We start from the raw sequence: 20,871 nt of genomic DNA on the forward strand, positions 1-20,871 counted from the left end.
CCTGTCTGTTAAGAGAACAATAAGAAAAGCCACCGCCACATTCATCAAGCCGTTCTTAACGTCCAAATGTGTGCTTACCCAGGTGTAGACCAGGCTGCAGAAACAAATTAGTGGGGGGGTATAAAATGTTCTCGGGCGGGCACAATGGTTTTTAAACACCGGTTCCCTTTTATACGTTTCAGCTGGGACAACGGCGCTGTGGCTTGCTTGGCGCTGCCCACGGTGCTGAACTAAACAGCAGAGAGGCAATTGAAAAATCTAATTTCTCTCTATCTTAAAGGAAAACTCCAACATTTTGGGAAATTAGCTTATTTAACATCTTCCCTGGAGTTAGATAAGAAGATACATACCTTTTTTGTCTCTGTGCGTGCATTTAGCTCTGGGAACAGTCGCTCCGTTAGCGTAGCTTAGTTTCATCACTGGAAGTGGGGGAGATCCGGAGCTTCATCACTGGAAGTGGGGGAGATCCGGAGCCTGACGTTCCCTTACACTGTATACAGTCACGAAATACACTTCAAATACAACTCCAAAACGTTCATGTAAACATGTTGTGACCTGTGTATTCACTACGTGGAGAAATAAAAAATAATTGAATTAGACAATTACGTTTTATAAGCAAATATACTCTGAACAATTTTTTGCCTAACCACTCCTCGGCGCAGTGATTTCAGTGCTACCTGCTAATTTCCCAAAATGTTGGAGTTTTCCTTTAAGAACATTCACTTATACAAAAACAGACTGAACGGATATATATATAACAGACCTGCTGGGGCAGCGGACTGAGAGCAGGGGACACAAACAGGCTGGATAAGATGGTCAGGAAGGCCAGTAGCGTGGTTGGGGTGGAGCTGGACTCTAGCGAGGGTGGCGGAGAGGAGGAACCTTGCTAAGCTCCAGGCCATCAGGGAAAACCCCTCCCACTCACTATACACAGACTTGGCTGACAGGAGGTGCATGTTATAGGCTCACACTACCTAAATGCAGCACAGGAAGTCCTTCATTCCGACAGCCATCAGACTATACAATGCATCACTGTGCCTCACTGCATCACTGAGCACAGAGTGACAGTTACCATCTTCCTGGACTCTTACTTTTTAAACAGCACTGTGCAATATTACACCTACTGTAGACTTCAGTATATTTTTACTGTATTTATTTACTGTATCTTTTATTCTATTTTTATTCTATTTAATTGTATTCTATTCTTAGGCCATTTGTTTTGTTATTCTTATTCGTGACTTGTTCTGTCTAAATGTTTAATGTTGAGTGATTTGCAGTGTCAAATTTCCCTCAGGATAATACATTTCTATTCTATTCTATTCTATATATTTGAAAAGTCTCCATTTATTCAACACTTCTGAATTCACTGACAAACTGAACTGAAGTGACAAAAATAAGGTGCATAAAAAAGCAAACGAAATTCCTCCACAGGCTACTCACCATCATTAGTAGAGCGGCAAGCGGCGTTTGGGGACAGAGTGACATCTTCTTAAAACACTGCCCTTCCACTCATTCCTGAACTTTTTTGTTAAAGGGGAACTATCTTATAAATGGCCTTTTTCAGTGTTTAGCATTGTTTCCTAGCTATGTGGACTTATATTAATAGGATCTATGTCTCTAATTCTCATATTGGCGCATTCTTCCAATTCTCCTCTCACAATATTCACCCTCACTGAACTGAGTCATCTGAAAATGTGCATATCTGTGATGTCAGAGATTTCTCAGCTGCATAATAATGTGGCAGTTGATGTGGCAGTTGGCACCAGGCCACACAGTGGTTGGAGCCCAGCCTCAAAACGGCTTAAGATCTTGAGGTAGAAAAATGCTGTTTTTGAGTACTTGATTAGAAATACAAAACAATGAATACATTAAAAAAAAACTTACAGAGGTGTTCCATAGACTCACAGGAATTGTGTAAAATTGCCCAAATAGTGAAAGAAATAGTAAAATAGTTCCCCTTTAAGTCCTTCTCAAATGCCAAATGCTTAAATTGGCCTTGCGTCAATGAAGCATACTAAGGCGATGTTCTGTAAAGACGTTCTTGAGAGAGAAAATGAATAAATGATGAGTGCCGTGCTAGCTTCAGTAGTGTTGTTGTTGACATCAGTGCCCACTAGGGCTGTCCCCGACTAAGGATTTGGATAGTTGACTTTGAAAAAAACGTTTTTTTTTTTTTTTTTTTACCAGGGTGGGCACAGCTGACTCAGTGGGCGGGCCCGGCCCCCTAATGCCCGCCCATGGCGCCGGGTCTGCCCAGGTGTCTTGCATGATGAATCCCACTCATTCTTAAACTCAAATGCGTGTTCGCGCTCAATTAATTTGCATACAGACACGCCCGCCATCTCCTTATAAGGAGAATGAGGTGTGTGTAAAACAGCCGTGGTTCGGCATCTGATCCCTGTCTGATCCATTCAACAGGAAGCGATTTGTGACTGATATCAAAATGACACACACACACACGCACGTCTCACAACTCGCGACTCAGTGCATACTGTATATGTGTGTGTTAATCTGATGACAAATAAAGACTTATACTTGTACTTATACGTACAGTATACGTACTGTATAGTGCGAAATAAATCGTTCCAGCAAAGTAGGCTTTGTCAATACTGAACGACTGCGTGCCACGGGGGGGGGGGGGGGGGGGGGGGGGCAGCATTAAAGCCAAGGAATAGCTGGTGGAGAGAGAGACAGACAAACGACAAACATGGCAGCGGAGAAATGGAAGGGACGTAGTGACTCAGGGTGGGGGTTGGGGGGTGATCAGGCTCAGGAGGAGGGGGGACGGAATGTTGTTGTTTTATGGTTTTACTGGGCAAGGTGGTGGTCATTTAAAAAAATTTGGGGGGGGGGGGGGCGAATAGGGGGAGTTGCTTTATGATGCCGTGGTTTAAGAATTATGGTGCTGTGTTGTCTCTGCTACACACACTATCCTACACACACACACACACTCACACACACGCATGCACGCACGCACACACACACACACGGACACACATGCACGCACACACACACACACTCACTTATACATCACACCAACTAAATATGATGCAATCTTTCAAAATATTTTAGTCTATGAAGCAGTTTTGTGGACCCATTACACTTACACGCACCGACAACCACACACACACACACACACACACACACACACACACACACACACACACACACACACAGTCACAGTCTAGCCTCTACTCTGCTTAGAGGGTTAACTATAACTCACACTGGAGACAAGGGCAGAGACTAGCCTCTACTCTGCTGTGAGAGTTAACTATAACTCAGGCTGGAGACAAGGGAAGAGTCTAGCCTCTACTCTGCTGTGGGCATGGCCGCCTAGTTATAGTTGAAAGTGGGGGTGCAATTTTTTTTTTATTCTTTTTTTTTTTTTACATTTTTTTTTTTTTTTTTGCAAGGGGTGGTTTGGAGGGGGTCCGGCACGACCCCCTCCATGGCAGATTTTTTTACATTTAATGAACACCTGTATGTGCAATTTCCTGCAATATAGAGCCTTCAATCTTGACCAAAATAAAGCTGCTCTTTTCACTATAAAACTCAGTTTATATTGCAGTATGATAGCTATAATAATAATAACTTCACTGCGAGGGCTCTTTTAGCTAACGCTAGCTAGGCACGTATGATAGCCAATTACTATTATAATAATAATAATAATAATAACTTTCCCATCCTCCCAAAGCCCCTCCAGCCCCGTTCACATCCGCAGCACCAACAACAACAACAACAACTAATTGACGCTATCAATAGCCCCAGTGAGCGCGGCGGCTGAATGAATGAAAACTTTATTTAACAGATTGCAGAATGGGTACAATACAGTACGGCTCAATACACACAATTGTTAAGGGAATGCAGACCAGAGAAAGACGTTTGTCTTGTTTACATCAGGGTCCCCTTTCGTGACTGTGCTGCACCGAGTGAATCCACAGTCACTTGCTCCTCAATGGGAAACCAACCTAGATTTACCATGAAGGACTGGTTCTGGCCGAACCGTTCGTTATACAAGTATCACAAAGACATTACAAAGGTGCTCACAGTTGCACGAGGGGTTCGCACAGAGATACGGGATGGTTTGAAAGCTCGGCGTTGCTAATAAATATTTTTAATATTTTTTTATAAACTGCTCAAAGCGGCATTATTTCCGCCGTTGGGTGATCACAGCGCCTGCGCACCATCCTGTATCTCTGGATTCACTCGGTGCACTGGGTGCAGCGCCGAGGCTCACCATACGAGAAATATTCAGTTTCAATCTGTTTGCGCATTTAGTATACAGTCACAGTGTTCGACTTACGTGATGATTTGCTCCATTTTGATGTAAACGCCGAAGAATAATCCTCACGAGTCACAATGTTATCCAATATCCAGCCTGAATTTTTCAAGGGCTTTCGAAAAAGCCGCCTCCCCCAACATGTCGTATACGTCATGCCGACGAACCGTGGCCCGTGGGCACTGGATCAAACCATTAAAGTGGGGGGTCACACAATCTTTGGAAACTTAAAAACTTGCTATTAAGTGTCATTGCGTATTATTAATTTGATTGAAATTACGTAGTTATGGTTCGATAAGATTTATATATTGGGGGGGGATATTTATATCATATGATATGATCAAAAAGTGAGGGAGCAAAGAGACAAGCTTGCTCCCCCAAGTTCAATAGTCCTGGAGCACGTGCATCGTCTGCTCCGTTAAGTGGGCGCCTATGGCTGTGGGGGTTTACGTTCGATCATTCAGCTATATAACTACATGGAGGACAGGTAGAGAGGTATGTCCTCTCTCTGTACCACATAGGACAAGGCTATACGACCAGAGTAGGCATATCATGTCTCCTTAGTTTTGACGGTATGCAGGTTTTTGACAGTATTTGGTATTCGCCGTAGGAAATTGCAACAACACTTTTTTCCCCTCATAAAAACACAAAACAGTAAAAAGCTGTACATTTGCACGGATCCATGACTGACTGTATATATTCAGTAGACCTCCCCCGCCCTAGGAACATCCACCACCAATGGCCTGCATCATGCATAATGTGGACAAGCAAAGACAATAGCATGGTACTGTCATGTACGAAGGTCTAAGGACCACACAGAATAACAACTGGAGCTGGCTGCACATGAGCAAAAGCAGCCTCTCTCAGTAAATGCTTTCAAAACAATGTCACAGGTAGGTAAAAAAGACACAACACAAGACGTTTTCCAAATAGTAAATTATGTATTGAATGGAGGTAGGAATTTAAACCTCCTCCATGGTGCACAGGGGAAAAGGTAGGGGAGGACAAACAAGATATACATATAATACAACACACACTTAATAACTAATACAACCACGTGCCCATCATAGGACACCACAGCTAGGAGGATTAATCCACACTCATGTGATAAAAGGCACCAAGCCACACAGTATTGCTTCACGCAACAGCTAGGCGAGAAGGGCAAACCTCCCTCACTCCACTCTGGAACGTGGCAGTGAACTAGTGAGGCGCCCCGTGTGTGTGTCATCTTCCAGGTTATATCCACTCATCCACTTGACTGCCCACAGGTGCAATCAAGCAGGTGCAATCAGCTCAATCAGGGGGATGAGTGGTATCTGGGAAGGGAGAAAGAGAAACAGGATTAGAAGATGACACATCACTCAAGCAAAAATAACATAACACATACTAATTATACTAACCTGATGTTCACATGGTCTTCCAAATACAGTAATAATGATAATGACCAACCCACGTACGTCACACCTCCCCCCATAAGAGCGAACCCGCAGGGTTAGCAAAACATTATCACTTATTATTAACCAACATCAGATTAGCACCAACAGAACAGAAATAAATAAACAACACCCTCCCAATACCACATGCATCAGCCGTCAGAACGGGGCCGGTGCATTCCTCCTACCGAGGCCATAACGGGAACAAGACAGGCACCGTCATTACGTTCACCCTCCTGTAGTACAAAAAGAATGGAGAGACACATTAGCCATGGGAGTTAGAAGGCAAGGAGAGCTCCAGGGACCATGGCCAGGTGAAGCTAGCCCTTTTTTTTCTTCTTTTGTCAGGGCACATAGCCACTCTCCCCACGACCTCCCTCATCGCCACCGGACACCGACACGCGAACCGCTTACCGGGGTGCGCACTCCCAACATCAGCACTATGCGTCCTGCAAGGCACAATAGAACACAACCCAGCATGTGAACCAACAACCCTGTCACATCCCAACTCCGACGAGATGCAGGCAGAACCTTTCATTAGCCTATTCACATGACACCAGCGTGTCCTCCTCCGCCGCCCGGGCGTATGCAACATATACTGAGTGGCAGACATCTTTCCTTTTACCACATAAGGTCCTGAGAACCGGGCAGTGAGCACCGTACTAGGTGTGGGCAGCACAATAAACACCTCATCCCCCGCCTCAAAATGCTGCGCCACCACCAAATTTGCAAAACTCACCACAGACAGAGTCACCCAACGCTAGACCTTGGTCTCGCTTCCGCTCCTGTGCCCTAGGGACAGCACAAATAGAAGGGACATTGGGGTGATTATCAATCAATGCATCACACAATGAGTTAGTAAATGGAGTGTCTCCAACCTCCAACACAGGGACGACCTTACCCCCAGCGATATCATTCCCCATGACGAAATCCACACCCTTTACGGGAAAACATGGGCGAACCGCGACCGGAAAGCAACCTGTGATCAGTACAGACTGTACATGCACCTTATGCAACGGCACGCGCACACACCCCATGTCAATACCTCTCACCAATTCACTCGACTGACAGGAGTCCACATCCAATGGTAATACATCAGCCAGGATGAACGATTGAGAGGCTCCTGTATCACGGAGTATTCTCACCTGTTGGTAGTCCCCAACTTTACCCGACAGGGACACAACCATCAAACAAAAAGGGTTCAAAAGAGCTATGCTGGTCAGGACATGACACCGTACCAATCAACCCCACCCCTTTCGGTTCCTGGGCTGACTCCCTGGTCTCCTGTCAATCCCTTAGCGCATGACAGTCCTTCACAAAATGCCTTTCTTTCTTACAATAATGACACACAAAGGTGGCCTTTTCAGACGGCGGTGAGCGCGGTCGGAATGCTCGCTCATCACCCAAGGCATTTCGAGACGGCGGTGAGCGAGGTCGGAATGCTCGCCCGTCACCTCCCCGATACGGCGTCTCAGAAGGAGAGAACGCACCCCCTCCTACATACACATCATTTCGCACAGCAATATTTTTGTGGATCAATGCGAACTCGTCTGCCAAAACTGCAGCTTCCTGGAGGGTAGAAACTTTGCGCTCCTCTAAGTACACTATAATGCGTTCGGGCACGCATTTCTTAAATTGCTCAATGAGGACTAACTCGCTCAACGCTTCGACACCATCCACGTTACATGCTTCACACCAACGAGTAAACATAGTCCATTGTTCACGGGAAAATGCAACATGTGTTTGAGAGGGAGCTTTACTTAGTGCCCTAAATCGTTGCCTATACGCTTCCGGAACCAGTTCATATACGCGCAAGACAGCACTCTTCACTTTCTCATATACCACACTGTCCTCATTCGATAATGACTGGCATGCCTCCTGAGCCCTACCAGTGAGTCTGTATCGCAATAATAGTGCCCACTGGTCCTTTGGCCAACGCAAAGCCCACGCTATTTGCTCAAAAGTAGAAAAATATGATTCCACCTCAGACTCCCGGAAAAGGGGAACTACAGAAATATGCTGCCCAATATTAAAAGTGCCCTGGTAAATTTCAGATGAGGAAGAGGAAGAGCCATCACTCTCCAACTCGATATTTCTTATCGTCACCTGGAGCACTCTGTCCTTCTCCTCCTTTTCCCTCAGCATGTCTCTCTCTTCCCTTCTCTCTTCCTTCCTCTCCTCCCTGTCTCTCTCTTCCTTCCTCTCCTCCCTGTCTCGCATAGCCGCTCTCTCCTCCATCTGGAGACGGGCCAAACGTGCACGCGATTTAAGAGTGGGAGAAGAAACAGAGGCACGTCTTGAGTGTACAGAGCTATCACTGTCATTCCCCTCCCCCTTGGTAATGCCACCTCTCCGTTTCTGCACCGCACCACCAGTGGCCTCACCAGTCTTATCAGCCCCCTCGTCGCGCGCGGCGTTCTCAGAGCCATCCTCCTGGGCTATGGGCAAACTAAATATATTTTTGTCCAACAACCCAGCCAGCACGATCGCTTTTAACTCCTCTTTACTTTTCGAACTCTGGACCGTAATGCCATAATGTTTGGCGACACTACACAAATCTATCTTTGTGCAGACATCAATTTGATCCCTCGTAGGATCCGCCAAAAAAAAATCCAAAGTAAAAGCTGTCCCAGCCATAGCCCTTGCAGAATATGACTATGCCACAAATAACCTACGTATAATTACCCTGTGCTCTCGAAATAACGAATATATAGTATAATAATAATAAACGAATCACAGGTACCAAGAAATAGCCACTCACCTACTCCACAATATCCGTGCGTAACACATTTAACCGCCACATTCCGTAGTATACAATTCAACCAATCTGATTTAATGCCCACATCTACCATTCATGAAAACAATAAACGTTGGTCTAACCATCTAACTAGGATCACCTATGTCACTCTAGCATACCCCAGCTAAACTACTCCCCTGGCGGGATGAGGCCTACACATATCTTCAGTCGCTTACCGATTTCATTGCGCGCTCCACCGGAATTACGACGCGTGCCCCCCACCCGCTAACCAAGTAGGCGATCCCCCTGTTACCTATGTGGCAGAAAAAACAGATTAGTTTAAGAGCACCACATACAAGAACGGTTTACATCAATCAAACTGTGTAGCACGGACAATGGAAAACACACAAACTTACCAATGAGAAAACGCTATCTTATTTGACCTGACATGCTCCAATTGACAAGTCACCATGTTACATAACCAACAAGGAACCATACATTTGCGCAAACTAACGAGCCCCCATGTCATGTACGAAGGTCTAAGGACCACACAGAATAACAACTGGAGCTGGCTGCACATGAGCAAAAGCAGCCTCTCTCAGTAAATGCTTTCAAAACAATGTCCCAGGTAGGTGAAAAAGACACAACACAAGACGTTTTCCAAATAGTAAATTATGTATTGAATGGAGGTAGGAATTTAAACCTCCTCCATGGTGCACAGGGGAAAAGGTAGGGGAGGACAAACAAGATATACATATAATACAACAAACACTTAATAACTAATACAACCACGTGCCCATCATAGGACACCACAGCTAGGAGGATTAATCCACACTCATGTGATAAATGGCACCAAGCCACACAGTATTGCTTCACGCAACAGCTAGGCGAGAAGGGCAAACCTCCCTCACTCCACTCTGGAACGTGGCAGTGAACTAGTGAGGCGCCCCGTGTGTGTGTCATCTTCCAGGTTATATCCACTCATCCACTTGACTGCCCACAGGTGCAATCAAGCAGGTGCAATCAGCTCAATCAGGGGGATGAGTGGTATCTGGGAAGGGAGAAAGAGAAACAGGATTAGAAGATGACACATCACACAAGCAAAAATAACATAACACATACTAATTATACTAACCTGATGTTCACATGGTCTTCCAAATACAGTAATAATGATAATGACCAACCCACGTACGTCACAGGTACCAAGAAGCTTATATGACATAAAGCGTCCAAAATGTAAAGTTTCAAGTTTCTTTAATAGTTGTCATACAGAAGTACAGAATACTTTTATACAAAATTCTTCTTACTGTTTCGCTCCAGAGACTGTGTTAGACAAGATAGTATGAAATAAAATAGTATAGCATGTAAAATAGAAGTAAAAATAGAGGTCACAGTGTTCAGTATAGACATATGTACAATGTTCGATGCAGAATAGAAGTAACTGAGTTACCATACAATATACAATATACTATGCAATGTACTAATATACAATACTATATAGTGCAGAGCAGAAATGGGATGAGGTACAGTTTAGGTACAATTTACAGTAAGGTGTGCGAGTTGTAGTGCAAATCCTTTACCAATAAATATAAAGTGTAAAGTGTGTTTAGGTGTTCTAAAGTGTGTAAAGTGGGTGCTGCAGTGCGTTGCCCGTTTAAAGTGAGTGTGTGCGTGTGGATGTGTGTGCTGTGTGCATTTGATGGTTGCTGCATAGTGTTTATTGTTCGTTGAGCAGCCAGCCTGGGGATAGAAGCTCCTTCTGAGTCTTTCTGTGCTCGCCTTAAGACTCCGGTATCGCTTGCCTGACCGCAGCAGTTCAAAGAAGCAGTTGTTCGGGTGGCTGGAGTCCTTGATGATTCTCTTAGCCTTCCCCCTGCACCGCTTGTTGTAAATGTTCTGGAGGGTGGGAAGCCCCCCTCCAATTGTGTGTACAATGAGTACATTTGTATTTGTCAAAACAGTTGACCTTTAGCTCTAAATGCAGCCGTTGCGAATTATGCACCAAAGCTATGGAACACCCTACCTATGGATATGGACCTAAGGAGGCTAGATATCGACTCTGCCACTTAGACTCATTGGGCCTCATTCAACAATACTCTCTTATTATTTGTCTTATATTGTTGCTTACCTGTCTGTTAAGAGAACAATAAGAAAAGCCACCGCCACATTCATCAAGCCGTTCTTAACGTCCAAATCTGTGCTTACCCAGGTGTCTTGCATGATGAATCCCACTCATTCTTAAACTCAAATGCGTGTTCGCGCTCAATTAATTTGCATACAGACACGCCCGCCATCTCCTTATAAGGAGAATGAGGTGTGTGTAAAACAGCCGTGGTTCGGCATCTGATCCCTGTCTGATCCATTCAACAGGAAGCGATTTGCGACTGATATCAAAATGACACACACACACACACGCACGTCTCACGACTCGCGACTCAGTGCATACTGTATGTGTGTGTGTTAATCTGATGACAAATAAAGACTTATACTTGTACTTATACGTATACGTACTGTATAGTGCGAAATAAATCGTTCCAGCAAAGTAGGCTTTGTCAATACTGAACGACTGCGTGCTTGTCAAGAACCAATCGCGCAGTATAGGTTCGGAAATACCGGATCTGTCACCTGTCATCTCTCTCTGAAAGCCCTGTGGCTAAAACCCTGAGTGCGCTCAGAACTTGTAGAGGAGAGGAGAGGAGAGGAGAGGAGAGAAGAGAGGGGAGGAGAGGTTGTAAATATGCGTTCTATGCGTACGGTCTGGGCAGCCAGCATCTAACTGTTCTAACAGCAATATATAATCCATTTCAGAAGCAGAACGCACACAATAAGTTATAATAATTATTATTATTATTATTATTGAAAAGTTCTGGGTTTATAAAGTCTTATTTGGGGGTATTTGGGGGCAATTGACCAATGGTTTGCTTTCAACCCATGAACTCCTTCCTCTCTCACCTTTTTATATATTTTTTTTTATTGTATCTACTAAAACTGTATTGTATTATATTGTTTGTTTTGTAAAGTGTTTTTGAGCATTAGGAAAAGCGCTATATAAATGTTTCTGATGTTTCTGAAGGTTCAAATGAATATATCAATGAAGGTATATTTTTCATTTTTCACACTATTGTTAGTACATTAATGGAAAGGCGCAAGACCAAAAGCGACATTCTATTGAATTAGAATGAAAGTTTTAGATCCTATGGCAATTAGCATAGGAAGAGTAGGATTACAAAGCTCAATTTGGGCAATCCGGTGGCTTAAGAGAGGGAGTCATACGCGTAAGATGTGTCTATGGAACACAGTCCTGTACGACTCTCGGTGGGAGGGGGGGAAAGGGGATTTTTATTTGTATATATGTATGTTTTTAAGCTCGGCTCTCAACGGGACCTCAATAGTTGGATGTATATCTATTGTAACCTCGCACTCCAGAAGCATTACCAACAACGACACAACAACATGTATAGATTATGGCTAGTTTGAATATAATGATCTGGAACACTGGGGGAATAAATAATCAACACAAACGCAAAAGCGTGCTCACACTGATGAAAAAAGAACAGGTTGACGTGGCTCTGCTAAGCGAAACGCACATTCTAGAGAAAGACATAGATACGTTAGCGGACAACACATATCATAACATTAGTCACTCTTCCTTTGGAACGAGAACTCGGGGTGTTGCCATAGTCGTTAGACGGAAGTTGAATATTGAATTAAAGGGAGTATGGTCTGATGTAGATGGTCGGATAACTATAGCTAAGATTGTACACAAGAACAGGAAAATAGCGTTGGTAGCGGTATACGCCCCAAATTTGTACGAAGTGGGTTTCTTCACTACACTAACCAAAGCAATGTTAGACTTTCCCGATTACTCATTTATAATAGGTGCGGATTTTAATGCCATTTGGAATCCAAGGATGGACAAATCTAACCTCACCTTTTCCAGCGAACAAAATAATTCATCTAATGCATTAAAGGATTGGTCGAAGATTACAGGTGTAAATGACTTATGGCGATCACTTAACCCCACGACCCGAAAGTACTCTTGTCGATCTGCGAGACATAACACATTATCCAGAATAGATTATGTCTTTGCATCCCCGAGACTATTTGATAACTATGAAGTGGAAATGATACCCAATGCATTATCAGATCACTGTTATTTACTCCTAAAAGGAACATTTGGTATACTATCTTCCCGAGCCCCAAGATGGCGATTTAACTCGATGCTGCTTAATAACAAGGAATTCATTACACAACTCAAAGAAGCTCTTACAGTATTCCTACGGGAGAATGCAAACTCGGTGCAGGACCCCAGAATAATATGGATGTCGGTAAAGGGAACGGTCAAGGATTTCACTGATAGCTTTTCCTCCAAAATGCGCAAGAATCGATGCTCAAAACTGGCTGAACTGGAAACGCTTTACTCAACGTTATTTAATTCATTACAATACAACAACTCAATTCGACTGGAAAATCAAGTTAATGTACTAAAAAAAAGAGATCAATGCCATATACAGACAACAATCGGAAATACAAATACGTAGCACAAGACAACAGCAGTACTCTCAAGGTTCTAAACCAAGTCACCTATTAGCCATGCGATTAAGAATTAATGCAAAATTTGCAGATATAACTACCATTAGAGCACAACAAGTACTTGTTACAGACCCTGATAAAATAAACGCGACATTCAAAGAATTCTACTCCAACTTATATAAATCAGAAACGACCTTCGATCAAAACAAAATGGACACATATCTTAACACTTTAACTGCCACACACGAGCTATCTCGGGTTTATTAATATGTGGTTGAAAGCCACTCACGAGATTTCTCTGAATTTTTTTTTTAATTCTTTTTTTAGCGATCTGAAATCATATTGCATCACGCGAGCCTACCCGAGTATACACGAGCACCGCCGGCGATCATATGTGGAAAAAAGCGCCCCCTATCGTCTCCCAGATGACATAAGGGATTTTGGAATGGACTCAATGAAAATGGATGGGGGAAAAAATCCGGTACTCCACATTTTCCAGTCCACTGATCCAGCCGGGGTTACCACAGTTCATTCTGGAGCCTCTGAGCCCCGCTGATCATGGAGTTCTACTGTATCGCGTTGGATCTATACACTTATCGATTTTTTCGAATGGTGATCAGGAATTGGAATATACCAGTTGGATACCATCTGATGTCAGGTAAGGAATCTATGTTATCAGTGTTAGGATAATCAGACTAATTTTTATGAAGTTATAAGCTGTTTTGTGAAATGGGCTCTTTCGGTTTCACTGTAAAAGTCCAAGAGGAAATCAACGCGGCGATTATCTGTGTGCGGCCCGAATGTGCTTGCGTGCACGTATAATATTGATCATCTAGCGTTTATTTGAAAACGATTCATAAATAGGCCGACGAATATCAACGTTGTGGAATATTCCAGTAAAAGACGATTTTCATAGAATGGTCCAGAATGAACTGTTTTTTATCTCAAAACGAGTGTTTTTCTAAATGCTCTGAAACGGAAATGACGCGATAAAAAACCAATCTGCCTTGACAGCACTGACTGGAAAATAGTCTTTGATAAGCGACGGGCAGATTAGACACATAGCCATAATTTAAAACATAGATTAGGCGATATTAACGTTAACATTGATGGCATCAAGGGGGTAAAAAGGAAAACCCGGCGTGGCACTCAAAGTGTTAATCAAATTAATCTCCCTAAACTTTCAGAGGATGACGCTAAACAGTTAGAAACACCGATCACACTAGAGGAACTCAAGAAGGCCATATCCGAAATGCAAAGTGGTAAGGCTCCTGGAAGAGACGGTATCCCACCAGAAATGTACCTCTCTTGTTGGGACATAATTGGACCCCTATTACTAAATATGATTTTATACTCAGTCAAGGAGGGGAACTTCCATAAGAACGACAATATTGCACTCATAACAGTCCTCCTTAAAAAAGACAAAGACCCCACCGAGTGCGGTAGTTACAGACCATTAAGCCTCCTCGGAACCGATATCAAACTGTACTCTAAGGTATTAGCCATCAGATTACAAAAGCATATGACGTCTTTAGTTCATCCGGACCAAACTGGCTTCATAAGAGGCCGCTTGATCACTGATAACATAAGACGATTACTGCACGTACTAGATGCCGACAAGGACGACACCATACCTAAGGCGATGCTGTCCCTGGATGCAATGAAAGCTTTTGACAGGCTGGAATGGTCGTATCTATGGGCAGTATTAGAGAGGATGGGGTTAGGTAAAGGTTTCATTGATATGATTAAAGTAGTATACAAAGACCCATCGGCCATGATTACAACAGGTATAATCACCTCCGGAATCTTTCCGGTATCACGCTCAGCTAGACAGGGTTGCCCTCTTAGTCCCGGACTATTCGATCTATCATTAGAGCCTTTAGCACAATATATAAGACAATCCCAATCCATAGAACCAATCGTAAACAAGGGCACACAACATAAAATGTGTTTATATGCGGACGACGTAATACTGTTCATGCAAAACCCCAACACCACATTGCCTCATCTGCTCAAGTTGATTGAGAACTTTGGAGATTTATCAGGATTTAAGATAAATTGGCCGAAGTCGGCTTTCCTTCCACTTAACGCCCCTGCAAAAAAAGATATAACCCTCCCAGAAGAGATACCTATGGTAAAACACTTTAGATGTTTGGGAGTGGAAATATTCCCCACCATAAGACAAACGGTGAAGCACAATTACACAAAAATCCAAAACAAAATCAAAGACGACCTTGATAGGTGGGCAAAACTTAAAAACTCAGTACAGGCACGGATATCAATAGTTAAGATGGACGTACTACCTAGAATCAACTTCTTCAGCTCAATGCTACCGTTACCCCTCCAGAGGGATACTGGAAAAAATTACACTCCTCCACATACAAATTTATTTGGAATAACAAACCACGACATATAAAAAGATCCACCGCACAGAGAAATAAAGCAGACGGTGGTATGGCATTTCCAGATTTTTTCCACTATTTTAAGGCGTACACTTTAAGACCATTGACAACATGGTTTGATCCCCAAGCATTAGTATCCTGGAGAAAATTAGAAGAAAATATAGTAGCCCCACATAGACTGAAGGACATAGCATACACTAAACTATCAATTAAGCATTGCGAACGGAAATTTGGCCCCATAATTACTCATGCGATCCGGATATGGCGTGAAACACGAAAAAAATATCCTAACCCACATAAATGGCATAATCATACTCCCTTATTCAATAACAATGCACTCTTGATTGGAAAACGACCTATACGATTCCCTATATGGGAAAAGCAAGGCATACACTCATTAGGGGATGTTTTTAACAAACAGGGTTTTTGTAGTTATGAAGAAATACGCAAACATTTTTATCTCACCAAGTCCACACATCTTTTTTACATACAGTTATTGTTATGTTTGAAGTCTCAAGGTGTTCCATTAAATATACCAATTGAACACCACAGATACCACAAATTCTTCTATGAAAGAGAGACATCGAGAGGTTTTGTTTCAGATTTTTATCATCAATTACTAACGTCCTCGTATGAAACCCTCCACCTAGACTCCGTCTGGAGGAGGGATATACCAGACCTGGAAAGTGATTTTGATTGGCAAGAAGCCTGGGCAAATGTTCGACTCACATCAAGGAACCCGGACCATCAACAAATCAATCTTAACTATATTCACAGGACATACTTGACTCCTATAAGACTGAAAAAAAATGGGTCTTATACAAGACTCCAAATGCTCCTTATGTACAAATGGGGACGAGGGGACATTTATGCACATGTACTGGGACTGCCCACCAGTTAAGATATTCTGGAAAGAGGTGACCCAGCAATTATCAAATCTCTTAACTTGGAATATACCTGTACACCCCTCTGTATTACTGCTGAATGATGTTTTTGAGTGTGCAGTACATCCACAGCTAAAGAGATTGGTTTTATCGGGTATCACAGTGGCTAAAAAGCTGATAGCATCACGATGGTTCCAACCGGAAAAAAATTTCCGAAAGGTCTGGATTATTACATATCTCGATGTGATCTATCAAGAAATATCTACAGCAAGAATTTTGGGTCTCAATGAATCCAAAATGACATTGTGGTTAGAAGTGGTAGAGAAAATAAAAGCTAGCATATAATGGTAGTGTCTGGTTAGGAGCGAGGGATAATGGATGGATTATCCAATGGGGGGTCCGGGAGGGGGGGGGGGGGGTACGAGCTAGAGCATATGTGTGTAGGTTTTTAGATAACAGGTATTAAGGGTATATCCTGTATAAGACAATTAACTAAATGGTGATTTCATTGGATGTGCACTGTCAACTAATGCTTGTATATCTTATCGAGTGTTGTCATGTTTGTGTATGTGTTTGTTTAAAAAATAATAAAAAAATAAAATACAAAATAAATCTGATGTATTATTATTATTATTATTATTATTATTATTATTATTATTATTATTATTATTATTATTATTATTATTATTATTATGAATGGTAGGCTTTTGTAAATGTTTCTCATCTGGGTAAGAGTTTATCTGGGTGAGAGTGCTCTTGACCACTCTTAGAATTTGGTCTTGCCTGAGAGAAAAGCAACAATAAGAAAACATTGCTGAATCCCAGGTATGAACAAAATAAGAGGAAATACTAGTTAAGAACTAAATCTGTTCTCACATCGCTTCATGAATGAGGCCCATTACATCCACAATATCATCTAACATTGTATCTGTAATATCAATACATACAGTAGTATGGTAATATCAATACATACAGTAGTAAGGTAATATCAATACATACAATTAGTAAGGTCATACCAATACATACAATAGTAAGGTCATACCAATACATACAGTAGTATGGTAATATCAATACATACAGTAACACATGCACATATGGGAATGCACGCACCCTGACAATGCAGGTCACATTTATGAAGGCGGTTAACTCCCTGTGCATCCAAGGCTGACATGAAGACAAGAGCTTTCTCTCTCTCTCTCTCTCTCTCTCTCTCTCTCTCTCTCTCTCTCTCTCTCTCTCTCTCTCTCTCTCTCTCTCTTTACTCACTCACCCTGATGTTCTCTCTCTCTCTCTCTCTCTCTCTCTCTCTCTCTCTCTCTCTAGCCATACTGTATTGTACCCATTCTGCAATCTGTTAATACAATTTTCAATCAATCAATCTCTCTATTTCTCTCACTCACTCACTTTACTCACTGATGCTCTCTCTCTCTCTCTCTCTCTCTCTCTCTCTCTCTCTCTCTCTCTCTCTCTCTCTCACACATAAACTGAAACACACTTTAGTCACACTGTTTCTATTTCTCACACTCACTGACTCTCTTTCTCTCTCGTGAATTAATGAAAATGTAGGGAAAAAACAAAACAATGCAGAAATATATCAGCATGCTGGAGTCAAGCGGTCAAAACGCCATTATAGCAATGTTTTGACGGGCAGTTTCTTCATTGTCTTGAGTATTGATTTGAGGGGGCTGTGAGAGGCCTGTGAGGGGGCTGTGAGGGGCCTGTGAGGGGGATGTGACCCTCATTGCGGTCACAGAGGCACTTCACTTAGCAAAAGCGAAAGGCCTCTCCTCTGTCCTGATTCTCCTAGATCTATCTGCAGCCTACGACAAAGTCAACCATCAGATCCTCCTTGTGGCCCTCGCAGGAATGGGAGTGGCTGGCTCTGCGCTGACATGGCTGACATCATACCTCAATGACCGCTCCTACCAAGTGTCAAATATATCACAGAATGTCAAAGAACAGGAACAACCTGTAACCTAACGCGTGTTGTTGTGATGATGTCATCAAAACGCGGCTTCAGTCATTACATGAGCTCTTCAGTCCTGCGTTCTGCAGCCTGTGATAAATCCTCTTGGGACTCGGGAGTCGCGCTGTTTCTATGTAAACTCCGTGCGCAACGCGTCCAATAAATGCGTCTTTAACATGCATATCCTCACCATTACTATATGCTCGTCGCGGTTAAAAACCTTTTTGATTAACGTTAGCTTTAAGCTAGCTAACAAGGCTTCCGGTCCTCTTTCACTCGTCTCTCTTAAAGCACGTCATCCCCCGCTAATAGTCACAGGAGATGTAGTAAATACAACAGTCCTTCCATGTAGGCTAGAACGTTGTGAATCATGACAGTAGTTCAAGTTTCTTTATTAGTTGTCATACAAAAATACAGAGTACTTTTATATAAAATGCTTACTGTAGCCACTACAGTAACATCATTAAGTCTGCTATAAGCTATTCTCCCTCTCATGTGTGCAGATCTTTATGCAGTTTTAAAGCACATTGGCTTTGTTCTGAATGCACTTTGTTGTAGTTATCCGACAGAGAAAAAAAATACACTTGACTTGGAATTAATGTACTGTATGCATTCAGAAGTGCTGAATAAATGTTTTATGGACCCATAATAGTGATTATTTATTATTTAAGTAAAGTTTTGCCATAATCATATATTTTTCCATAATCAGGTAGCTGAACAACATTGGTAAAAAAATATTCTATTCTATGAATCATTTTCGGCCTTTCGGCATTCGGTTTTCGGCCAACTGTTTCCTATTTTCGGTATCGGTTTTCGGCCAAGAATTTCCCATTCGGTGCATCACGTCTCATGCCTTCTCGTATCATTGTTATGCCGATGATACTCAACTCTTCCTCTCCTTCCCTCCCTCAGATATCCACGTCTCTGAGCGGATCTCGGCCTGTCTGTCCGACATCTCTGCCTGGATGACGACCAACCACCTCAAACTGAACCTAAGCAAAACAGAATTGCTCCACCTGCCAGCCAAATCCTCCCTGCTGACCGACCTTTCCATCACAGTCGAGAATGCAGCTGTGACTGCGTCCCCGACCGCCAAGAACCTTGGTGTTGTCCTCGACGACCAGTTGAACTTCTCTGCTCACATCGCAGCGACAACCAGAACCTGCAGATTCCTCCTGAGCAACGTCAGAAGGATCCGCCCCTTCCTGACAAAAGAAGCCACCAAACTCCTCGTCCAATCAACAGTCATATCCCGCCTTGACTACTGCAACGCACTGCTTGCTGGCCTCCCGGCCACTGCCACCAAGCCTCTTCAACTCATTCAGAACGCAGCGGCCCGCCTGATCTCAAACTTACCGAAGTCAGCCCATGTCACCACACTTCTCAGGGACCTGCACTGGCTCCCCATTTCTGCACGAATCCGCTTCAAGGACCTCGACCTGGCATAACGTGCGGCAAAGGGAACTGCTCTCGCCTACCACCGGTCAATGGTCTCTAACTACACACCCTCAAGACCCCTACGCTCTGCATCTTCTGGCCGTCTCAGACCCACTCCTATCCGAGCTCCGGGAGGGTCAGTCCTTGCCCCACAATGGTGGAATGAACTACCCACCCTAGTTAGGACAGCCGAAACCCGTCCAATCTTTCGCCGTCGACTAAAGACGCACTTCTTCAACCATTATCTGAAAAAAAATTAAATATATATATATATATATACATAGGCGCCCACTTAACGGAGCAGACGATGCACGTGCTCCAGGACTATTGAACTTGGGGGAGCAAGCTTGTCTTTTTGCTCCCTCACTTTTTGATCATATCATATGATATAAATATCCCCCCCCAATATATAAATCTTATCGAACCATAACTACGTAATTTCAATCAAATTAATAATACGCAATGACACTTAATAGCAAGTTTTTAAGTTTCCAAAGATTGTGTGACCCCCCACTTTAATGGTTTGATCCAGTGCCCACAGGCCACGGTTCGTCGGCATGACGTATACGACATGTTGGGGGAGGCGGCTTTTTCGAAAGCCCTTGAAAAATTCAGGCTGGATATTGGATAACATTGTGACTCGTGAGGATTATTCTTCGGCGTTTACATCAAAATGGAGCAAATCATCACGTAAGTCGAACACTGTGACTGTATACTAAATGCGCAAACAGATTGAAACTGAATATTTCTCGTATGGTGAGCCTCGGCGCTGCACCGAGTGAATCCAGAGATACAGGATGGTGCGCAGGCGCTGTGATCACCCAACGGCGGAAATAATGCCGCTTTGAGCAGTTTATAAAAAAATATTAAAAATATTTATTAGCAACGCCGAGCTTTCAAACCATCCCGTATCTCTGTGCGAACCCCTCGTGCAACTGTGAGCACCTTTGTAATGTCTCTGTGATACTTGTATAACGAACGGTTCGGCCAGAACCAGTCCTTCATGGTAAATCTAGGTTGGTTTCCCATTGAGGAGCAAGTGACTGTGGATTCACTCGGTGCAGCACAGTCATGAAAGGGGACCCTGATGTAAACAAGACAAACGTCTTTCTCTGGTCTGCATCCCCTTAACAATTGTGTGTATTGAGCCGTACTGTATTGTACCCATTCTGCAATCTGTTAAATAAATTCAGCCGCCGC

Source organism: Notolepis coatsorum (assembly GCF_963971535.1).
Source record: "Notolepis coatsorum genome assembly, chromosome: 1".
Taxonomy (NCBI): domain Eukaryota; kingdom Metazoa; phylum Chordata; class Actinopteri; order Aulopiformes; family Paralepididae; genus Notolepis; species Notolepis coatsorum.